The following is an 11,408-nucleotide window of genomic DNA, read 5'->3' on the forward strand; positions in this document are numbered from 1 at the left end:
CCCAAACGCCCTGCAACGCCGATTCCGACCGCGCCCGAACTCCGGCCGCCGCTCACGAGCTCGCCGTCGACGGTACAGGTCACCTCAGGCACGGCCACCACCACCGTTCGACGCGCGGGAGCAAGGGCTTTCCAACGAGCCCAAGCACGGCCTCGCCCGTGCCCTGTAGCGCGATCCCGCATCGCGCCGCCGTCTCGGGCCCTGCCGGCGTCATGTCGCCGGTGGGTTTGACCTGTTTGACCTGGGGTTTGACCCCCCCAGGGTCACTGACGCGTGGGCCCCGTCGGCCAGATGGTCAGATTAGTGCTAATCACCGTTTAATTAACCCCTCTGACACTGACAGTGGGCCCCAGCGCCACTAACCCCTAATTAGGATTAAATTAACCCTGTTTAACCCCCCTGTCACTGACGTGTGGACCCCACACGTCAGGTTTGACCTCAGCCAGCCGCAGTTGACCACTGACGTCATGCTGACGTCATGCTGGCGCAATAATTATATTTCTGGATTTAATTTAAATCAGGAAATTCCAGAATATTATTTAAACTTCAAAAATTCATAACTTTTATTCTGTAACTCCAAATTGGACAAATTATATATGAAAAATGATCAGAAAAATCCAATCTATCCATATGTACTATTTTCATGCATGATCAAACAAGTTAAATTGATGTTTTAAGCAGAACAAGGAAAAGCACTTTAAAAGGCCATGTTTGAGTTTGAAATTTGAATCTTTGATTCAAATTTGCTCAAACCCTTCTGGTCTTAGTTGCATTAGCCCAACACACTCATATTGCTATGTTTCATGCATGCATCATATTGTTGCACATTGTTTGGTGATCGTTGTGTATCGGTGTCCTTTGCGACAGGTTCTGCCTCCGAGGAGTACCGTGATTACCCTAACGAAGAACCGTATCAGTGCATCGAACCATCAGGCAAGCAACCAACCATTTGATCATATCGATACAATCCCATGTTCTCGCTCCTGCTCTCTTTTACTGCATTAAGACAACGCGTTTCAAACTGCTGTGTGCTATGGTAGTTGAACCCATTTCCTCTGCATGACCTGTCATTGCCACAGTAACTAGATGAAACCCACTAGCATGTGTAGGAGTTGATTGAGCCATATGTATGTGTTGTTCCTACCTTGCTATGCCTGCTATGCTTAGAGTCGTGTCAGGTCTGGTTCATCTGGGTGATGGGCTAGAGTGAAATGATTATGTCGGTAATGAGAGTGGTGTGGTGAACACGATTTGGTAAAGGTATCGATGAGAGGCCATGTAGGAGTACATGGTGGGTTGTTTCATTGAAGCCGACCTTAAGCACTGAGATCTGTATGCGTGATTTAAGATACAGCTACTACCATGCATTGGGCCCTGAAATATGACCCCGCTCGACTTCTTATTCACCCTAGCTCTCTGTCCAGGAGTTGCAAGTAGTTTCTGGTGTTTGTAGCCTACTGGAGGCCGCGGACAGCGCTGACCGTAGGGGTGGGCTGTGATGCGGTAGGTACGTGGCCGGGTGTACCGAATACCCGTTAGGTATCTCGGGAACCCTGTTCACATCGTTCGGGGCCGTATGGGAAACCTCGGCCGGACTCCCTGCGGATGGAACCTGAATAGGCGATAAACCTGGACTAGAGGCTTAAGTGTTTAGGTAGGTCGTGGTCTACACCCACGTCGGCTTTCGCTTGAAGTCTGCCGAGCACATGTCGTGTGCAGACGCTAAGTGGTGGAAACATGTATGAAGAAGTACACCCCTGCAGGGTTATCATAATCTATTCGAATAGCCGCGTCCGCGGTAAAGGACTACTTGGTTGCCTATACAGTTCATAGACAAGTAAATGGAAACTATTAAAAGCCTCAAGATAAGTGTGAGTGCCGAGGATGGCTCTTCCGTAGGAAGACGGAGGTGGATCCTCGGTAGTGTATTGAAGTGGTGAGTAGTGGACTCGTGTGCGCAAAACCATTTCAAGTTGGAGTATCGTAGGATAGCCTAGCCAAGAGTCAAAGCTGGCTTGCTGCAATAACTCCACCAACCCTTCTTGATACTATGCATGTATGTAGGATCTGATGTAAGTCTTGCTGAGTACCTTTGTACTCATGTTGCTATAATCTACATTTTTACAGAAGACGCTGCAACCCCTTCTTATGGGTTCTATGTAGACGTTGACATCAACGAGTAGGCTAAAGACCCAGGTGGTGACCCTGAGCTTGTGAAGGACCTTGTAGTATAGCCAGGCTTTCCAAGCCTCTTTTGTTTTACTAGTTGTCTGTACTCAGACAAGTTACCTCCGCTGCTGGTTTGTATGACTGTATGACTTGTATGTTGGGTCGTGAGACCCGTACCTTTGTGTATGTTATGTATGGCTCCCTGAGCCTTAAATAAAGTACTTGTGTCGTAGAGTCATGTTGTGATGCTTCGTTGTATTTGCACATATCGAGCATATTGTGTGTATGATTGAAATGCTTGGTATGTGTGGGATCTGACTATCTAGTTGTTTATCTTTAGTAGCCTCTCTTACCGGGAAATGTCTCCTAGTGTTACCGCTGAGCCACGGTAGCTTGCTACTGCTCTGGAACACTTAGGCTGGCCGGCATGTGTCCTTCTTCTTTCCTGTGTCTGTCCCTTCGGGGAAATGTCACGCATTGAGTACCGGAGTCCTGTTAGCCCGCTACAGCCTGGTTTACCGGAGTCCTGCTAGCCCAGTGCTACAGCCCGGACCCACTTGCTGATGACCGACACGTTCGAAGCTGGGTCATGGATACCTGTCCCTGCAAGTCTGTGCCACTTTGGGTTTACGACTAGTCATGTCAGCCCGGGCTCCTTATCATATGGATGCTAGCGACACTATCATATACGTGAGCCAAAAGGCGCAAACGGTCCCGGGCAAAGGTAAGGCGACACCCGTGGGGATACCGTGCGTGAGGCCGCAAAGTGATATGAGGTGTTACCGGCTAGATCGATGTGACATCGAGTCGGGGTCCTGACAGAAGAATTAATTTAACTCTGTTTAACCCCCCTGTCACTGACGTGTGGGCCCCACACGTCAGGTTTGACCTCAGCCAGCCGCAGTTGACCACTGACGTCATGCTGACGTCATGCTGGCGCAATAATAATATTTCTGGATTTAAATTAAATCAGGAAATTCCAGAATATTATTTAAACTTCAAAAATTCATAACTTTTATTCTGTAACTCCAAATTGGACAAATTATATATGAAAAATGATCAGAAAAATCCAATCTATCCATCTGTACTATTCTCATGCATGATCAAACAAGTTAAATTGATGTTTTAAACAGAACAAGGAAAAGCACCTTAAAGGGCCATGTTTGAGTTTGAAAATTTGAATCTTTGATTCAAATTTGCTCAAACCCCTCTGGTTTTAGTTGCATTAGCCCAACACACTCATATTGCCATGTTTCATGCATGCATCATATTGTTGCACATTGTTTGGTGATGGTTGTGTATCGGTGTCCTTGCGACAGGTTCTGCCTCCGAGGAGTACCGTGATTACCCTAACGAAGAACCGTATCAGTGCATCGAACCCTCAGGCAAGCAACCAACCATTTGATCATATCGATACAATCCCATGTTCTCGCTCCTGCTCTCTTTTACTGCATTAAGACAACGCGTTTCAAACTGCTGTGTGCTACGGTAGTTGAACCCATTTCCTCTGCATGACCTGTCATTGCCACAGTAACTAGATGAAACCCACTAGCATGTGTAGGAGTTGATTGAGCCATATGCATGTGTTGTTCCTACCTTGCTATGCCTGCTATGCTTAGAGTCGTGTCAGGTCTGGTTCATCTGGGTGATGGGCTAGAGTGAAATGATTATGTCGGTAATGAGAGTGGTGTGGTGAACACGATTTGGTAAAGGTATCGATGAGAGGCCATGTAGGAGTACATGGTGGGTTGTTTCATTGAAGCCGACCTTAAGCACTGAGATCTGTATGTGTGATTTAAGATACAGCTACTACCATGCATTGGGCCCTGAAATATGACCCCGCTCGACTTCTTATTCACCCTAGCTCTCTGTCCAGGAGTTGCAAGTAGTTTCTGGTGTTTGTAGCCTACTGGAGGCCGTGGACAGCGCTGACCGTAGGGGTGGGCTGTGATGCGGTAGGTACATGGCCGGGTGTACCGAATACCCGTTAGGTATCTCGGGAACCCTGTTCACATCGTTCGGGGCCGTATGGGAAACCTCGGCCAGACTCCCTGCGGATGGAACCTGAATAGGCGATAAACCTGGACTAGAGGCTTAAGTGTTTAGGTAGGTCGTGGTCTACACCCACGTCGGCTTTCGCTTGAAGTCTGCCGAGCACATGTCGTGTGCAGACGCTAAGTGGTGGAAACATGTATGAAGAAGTACACCCCTGCAGGGTTATCATAATCTATTCGAATAGCCGCGTCCGCGGTAAAGGACTACTTGGTTGCCTATACAGTTCATAGACAAGTAAATGGAAATTGCTAAAAGCCTCAAGATAAGTGTGAGTGCCGAGGATGGCTCTTCCATAGGGATACGGAGGTGGATCCTCGATAGTGTATTGAAGTGGTGAGTAGTGGACTCGTGTGCGCAAAACCATTTCAAGTTGGAGTATCGTAGGATAGTCTAGCCAAGAGTCAAAGCTGGCTTGCTGCAATAACTCCACCAACCCTTCTTGATAATATGCATGTATGTAGGATCTGATGTAAGTCTTGCTGAGTACCTTCGTACTCATGTTGCTATAATTTACATTTTTACAGAAGACGCTGCAACCCCTTCTGATGGGTTCTATGTAGACGTTGACATCAACGAGTAGGCTAAAGGCCCAGGTGGTGACCCTGAGCTTGTGAAGGACCACGTAGTATAGCTAGGCTTTCCAAGCCTCTTTTATTTTACTAGTTGTCTGTACTCAGACAAGTTACTTCCGCTGTTGGTTTGTATGACTGTATGACTTGTATGTTGGGTCGTGAGACCCGTACCTTTGTGTATGTTATGTATGGCTCCCTGAGCCTTAAATAAAGTACTTGTGTCGTAGAGTCATGTTGTGATGCTTCGTTGTATTTGCACATATCGAGCATATTGTGTGTATGATTGAAATGCTTGGTATGTGTGGGATCTGACTATCTAGTCGTTTATCTTTAGTAGCCTCTCTTACCGGGAAATGTCTCCTAGTGTTACCGCTGAGCCATGGTAGCTTGCTACTGCTCTGGAACACTTAGGCTGGCCGGCATGTGTCCTTCTTCGTTCCTGTGTCTGTCCCTTCGGGAAAATGTCACGCATTGAGTACCGGAGTCCTGTTAGCCCGCTACAGCCCGGTTTACCGGAGTCCTGCTAGCCCAGTGCTACAGCCCGGACCCACTTGCTGATGACCGGCACGTTCGAAGCTGGGTCATGGATGCCTGTCCCTGTAAGTCTGTGCCACTTTGGGTTTACGACTAGTCATGTCAGCCCGGGCTCCTTATCATATGGATGCTAGCGACACCATCATATACGTGAGCCAAAAGGCGCAAACGGTCCCGGGCAAAGGTAAGGCGACACCCGTGGGGATACCGTGCGTGAGGCCGCAAAGTGATATGAGGTGTTACCGGCTAGATCGATGTGACATCGAGTCGGGGTCCTGACAGCGTTGGCATCAGAGCCGGACTGCCTGTAGGTTCTCCAAGCCAAACTGGTCGATGTTGAGTCTAGAAATTCTTTAGTTATATGTAGGGGAATTGTTTGTGGGTTGGAACGTAAGGCTCTTTTACTCCTTTATCTTATGACATTCTGATCTGAGTCAGTCCATTCTTCCACCGGGGGTTAAGGAATTAGGATCTGTTCTCTCTATCAGGATCATGTGTTACTAATCAGTAGTACCTTATAAGTTTGATGGATACAAGCCTAGTTCAGTTCTACTACCACATTATGTTGTTAGAATGGATTCAGAACTTTGATATGATGATGTTGAGTGTGTACGAAATCCTTTGTCAAATGTCTCAAAATCCTTCTTGAGCATTTACAGCTGTTATGCTGCCGAAATTTTGCTAGAAATTCTAATGCCTTTGCATTATGATTGTGCTTTCAGATGGCCACTCGCGACCTCAATCAAGTGGTTCGCCTGACTCGATGCCTAGATGTACCCGGCCATACTGCTAAGTTGGTCAGGGTAATGACTGAGGCTGGATATCGCTGGTATCCCGAGTACACGGTCGAAGAGCAATTCCGAGACTTTAATCAAAGCCAGTATCTCTGCACTGTCAGGATATTTCCATCTTATCCTGGATCCACCGAGCCTCTTCACTGCTCCTATGGACTCGGGGTTACTATTGAGATGGCTGTGCAGGACGCCGCCTACTCTATGATGACCATTATGCGAGTCAGATCTGGTTTATTTCGGGACTCTGATTTCCGGTATATGCCAGGATCACTTCCGGGAGCACAAGGGTATCTCCAAGCTATCTATGCTGACCCCACTCAGGAGGATTCACGGACTCGCACCACTGCTGAGATGCTCGAGGATAAGGACCGTGAAAATCGGGCCTTGAGGTTAGAGCTCTTCAATACCCGTGCTGACCACTGGGCCACTTTGACTCGGTTCGCACCGGCGGTACAAGCTGGATGTTCAGATATGCGCGATCTCTATCCTGTGAGATCTGCTCTGCCAGACGTGATGGGTTGGCGTGATGTAGGAGGCATCACCCCACCTCGCGGTCCCCGCAGGCCACCGTCTGTTGGTCCAAGACCTCATCCTAGCCCCTATGGTCCACAAGCTCCGCGAGATCGTCTGTTTCCGGATGATCATGTTGAGCTTCCAGGCTATGGAGGTGACTTCTACGAGGACTACTACGGATCGGTCTGAGTTAGTGGTAGTATCACTAGTTCGCACTAGCTGTGTCGTCTATCATCCCGCGTGACTCGTGGGATATGACCTAGTTTGTACTCTTTCCGGAGGTGTAGAAAAATAATGTATAGGAGCTTGGAATGCCTCCGATGAGATGTAATCCTTTTCTCACCGTAATAGTACTTTGTTTGGTCTTGTACTAAACCCTGTATGGTGTGTATGACGATGGAATAAAAGAAGCAGTTTCTGTTTTTACCATGTCATACGGATGATCATCTTGCATTTCGAGTTATTCCTTACATTCTGTATCCTATGTCGGAATTTTATCATTCTGACTAAATCATTGTCTTGTTTACCTAGGATGGTCAACACGCGCGCTAACCCTGCTTCTCAAGAGCAGGCCGAAGGAAGTGAAGGCAGGAATGAAAATCTGCCTCATCCTCCTTCCCTAGCCGAGGTTATGATGGAAGCTGAGAGAAACAAGCGGGAGACCAACCGTTTGTTGGAGCATATTGAATAGAATACAGCACACCATCAGAGGATTAACGTGGTGTCACTCAGTGATTTTATCAAATTGCATCCACCCACGTTCCACCACTCCGTCGAGCCTCTCGACGCTGATGACTGGCTTCGCAGTATCTCTCACAAGCTGCGTTCCGCGCTAGTAGCTGAGGCTGACAAGGTCACCTTTGCTGCATATCATCTTGAAGGCCCCGCCAGTCTATGGTGGGAGAATTATGGAGCTATGCGCCCAGCGGGCCATGTCACTACTTGGGCTGAGTTTAGTGAGGCTTTCCGTGAACATCACATTCCGGAGGGTCTCATGGACCGTAAACGTGAAGAATTTTGCAGTTTCACCCAAGGCCGACTTTCTGTGGATGTTTACAGCAGGGAGTTTGGTAATCTCGCACGATATGCAACCGAGGAAGTTTCTACTGACGCCAAGAAGCAAGCAAGGTTCCGTAAGGGCCTTAGTCCTGAGCTTCCGTGACCTCCGTCTGCATGAGTGCACAACTTTTCAGAAACTTGTCAACAAAGCCATCAGTGCTGAAACTGGTCAGACTGACTATGACGCAACACGCAAGCATGGCCGTGACATGGGTTCCTCATCCGGTGCTGGTCCTCAGAAGCGCCGCGTGTGGGTACCCAACACCGCCCTGCCACCCAGGTTCACACCGAGGCCATCTTTCCAGGTGCCTCGCCCTGTTCAACAGTCTGCTCCAGCCAAGCCCTATGGGGGTCCAACTAACAATGCTCCTCCACGTACCAGTTCCGTGACTTGTTTCAAGTGTGGGGAATCTGGTCACTATATGCGTGAGTGTCACCAGACCAACCCCAACCAGTCTGCTAAAGCTGTTGGCCGTGGCAAGCCGACAGGAAAAATATTCCACGCCAAGCCGGTCACCGCTTCACGTGGCCATGTCAACTGTATCTCTGCCGAAGAAGCTCAAGAGGATCCCAACGTCGTTCTCGGTACGCTTCTTGTTAATTGCCACCCGGCATCTGTTCTTTTCGATACAGGAGCCTCTCATTCTTTTATATCCGAAAATTATGCTCGTTTGCATAACGTTGCATTCTGTGACATGCCATCCACTATGGAAATTTCTACCCCTGGTTCTAGATGGCAGACCTCTAGGGTAAGTTATGGAAATGAAATCCAAGTCGACAGACTTGTTTTTCTTGCATCCTTGATAGCCCTTAAATCTTCAGATATTAACATCATTCTGGGTATGGACTGGATGTCAGCTCATCAAGCCAAAATTGATTGCTTCTCCAGGATTGTTCAACTCACCCATCCTTCGGGGAAGATAGTCAATGTCTTGACCCGAATAGCCAAGCGACAATTATTTTCTCTTAACGCCAGCCCTTTGCCAGACCTTGAGGACGTTCCGGTAGTCCGTGACTTCCCGGATGTCTTTCCAGAGGAATTGCCAGGTGTTCCACCTGACAGGGATGTTGAGTTTGTAATAGACCTCATTCCAGGAACCGTTCCGATTGCTAGAAGACCTTATAAGATGGCACCCCTAGAACTAGCCGAGCTTAAGAAACAACTCGATGAGTCCTTGAAAAAGGGTTTCATCCGACCTAGCTCATCTCCATGGGCTTGCCCCGTCCTATTCGTCAAGAAGAAGGATGGTACGGACCGAATGGTTGTAGATTACCGACCTGTCAATTTGGTCACAATCAAGAACAAATATCCGCTTCCCAGGATCAACGACCTGTATGATCAGCTCACTGGATCCTCAGTCTTCTCCAAGATGGATTTGAGGTTGGGCTACCATCAAATCAAAATCAGAAACGGGGACATTCCTAAAACGGCCTTTGTTACTCGTTATGGCCAATACGAGTACACCGTCATGTCCTTCGGTTTAACCAATGCTCCAGCCACCTTTTCTCGGTTAATGAACTCAATCTTCATGGAGTATTTGGATAAATTCGTCGTAGTTTATCTCGATGATATACTCATCTACTCCAAGAACGAGGAAGAACATGCCGAACATTTAAGGCTAGTGTTGAAGAAACTTCGAGAGCATCGCCTTTATGCCAAATTTTCTAAATGTGAATTCTGGTTGTCAGAAGTGACCTATCTGGGTCATGTAATATCTGGTAAAGGTATTGCTGTTAACCCTGAGCGAGTTCAAGCCGTCCTTAATTGGACTCCACCTGAATCGGTCAAGCAAGTTCGGAGTTTTCTGGGCTTAGCGAGTTATTGTCGTCGCTTTGTTGAGAACTTCTCCAAAGTTGCTAAACCTCTAACCGAACTCCTCAAGAAAGATAAGAAGTTCGAGTGGACTCCACAATGTGAGCACAGTTTTCAGGAACTGAAAAGACGCCTGACTTCTGCTCCCGTACTGGTACCGCCAGACTTCTCCAAAGACTTTGTTATCTACTGCGACGCCTCGCGACAAGGACTAGGTTGCATCCTTATGCAAGATCGACATGTAATTGCCTACGCTTCACGGCAATTGCACCCACATGAGGAGAATTATCCTACTCATGATCTAGAGCTTGCAGCCGTAGTCTATGCACTTAAGACCTGGCGACATTACCTCCTCGGTAATCGTTGCGAAATATTCACTGATCACCAAAGTCTGAAGTACATTTTCACCCAACCGGATCTGAATCTCAGGCAAAGACGTTGGGTTGAATTGATCACAGATTTCGATTTAGGAATAACCTACACCCCAGGGAAAGCCAACGTTATGGCTGATGCGCTAAGTCGTAAATCTTATTGTAACAATCTGATGTTACAACAAAGTCAACCGCTTCTCCATGAGGAATTTCGGAAGCTTAACCTTCACATTGTACCTCAAGGTTTTCTTTCCACCTTGGTAGCAAAACCTACTCTTACGGATCAAATCATCGCTGCCCAAAAGCGAGATAAGGGAATATCTAAGATCAAGGAGAACATTGCTAGCGGAGGTGCTAGTTGTTTCTCCACAAATGATCATGGTGTTGTGTACTTTGAGAACCGTCTAGTGGTTCCCAAGAACCAGCATCTACGGCAGTTGATCCTTAAGGAGGCTCATGAATCTCCTCTCACCATTCATCCCGGTGGTACTAAGATGTATCAGGACCTACGCCAGAGGTTCTGGTGGACTAGGATGAAGAGAGAAATTGCTCAGTTTATTGAAAATTGCGACGTCTGTCGTCGTGTAAAAGCAGAGCATCAACGGCCTGCTGGCACCCTTCAACCCTTAGCTATTCCTGAATGGAAATGGGATAAAATTGGTATGGATTTCATTACCGGTTTTCCCAGGACCAAGAGAGGGAATAATGCTATTTTCGTCGTGGTCGATCGTCTTTCCAAAGTAGCCCATTTCTTACCTGTTCGTGAGAGTATAACCGCTAGTCAGCTGGCAGACTTATACATCTCCCGAATAGTGTCTCTCCATGGTGTTCCTTTGGAAATTAACTCGGATCGAGGAAGTCTTTTCACCTCTCGATTTTGGGAAAGTTTCCAAAATGCTATGGGAACCCGTCTCTCCTTCAGCACCGCTTTCCACCCTCAGTCGAGTGGTCAAGTGGAACGCGTCAACCAGATTCTAGAAGACATGCTTCGAGCCTCTGTTATCTCATTCGGAATGGACTGGGAGAAGTGCCTTCCATTTGCCGAATTCGCTTACAACAACAGCTATCAATCTAGCTTGGGTAAAGCCCCTTTTGAAGTTCTCTATGGACGACGGTGTCGAACACCCCTTAACTGGTCAGAGACCGGGGAAAGACAATTCTTTAGCCCGGATATGATTCAGGAAGCAGAAGAACAAGTTCGCATCGTTCGTGAAAAGTTGAAAACAGCCCAATCTCGTCAAAAGAGTCAATATGACCGAAAACATAAGGCTATGACTTTCGAGGTTGACGAGAAGGCTTATCTTCGGGTCACCCCTCTGAAGGGAACCCATCGTTTCGGTATCAAAGGCAAATTGGCTCCTCGTTACATTGGACCTTTTCGCATTCTCGCCAAACGAGGAGAAGTTGCCTACCAGTTGGAACTACCTCCGCACCTCTCCAGAGTCCACGATGTCTTCCATGTTTCCCAACTCAGGCGTTGCTTCTCGGATCCTATCCGTGAAGTGGACCACGAAACGCTTGATCTCCA

The sequence above is a fragment of the Triticum dicoccoides genome, chromosome 2B (genome assembly GCF_002162155.2).
Source record: "Triticum dicoccoides isolate Atlit2015 ecotype Zavitan chromosome 2B, WEW_v2.0, whole genome shotgun sequence".
NCBI classification, from domain to species: Eukaryota; Viridiplantae; Streptophyta; class Magnoliopsida; order Poales; family Poaceae; genus Triticum; species Triticum dicoccoides.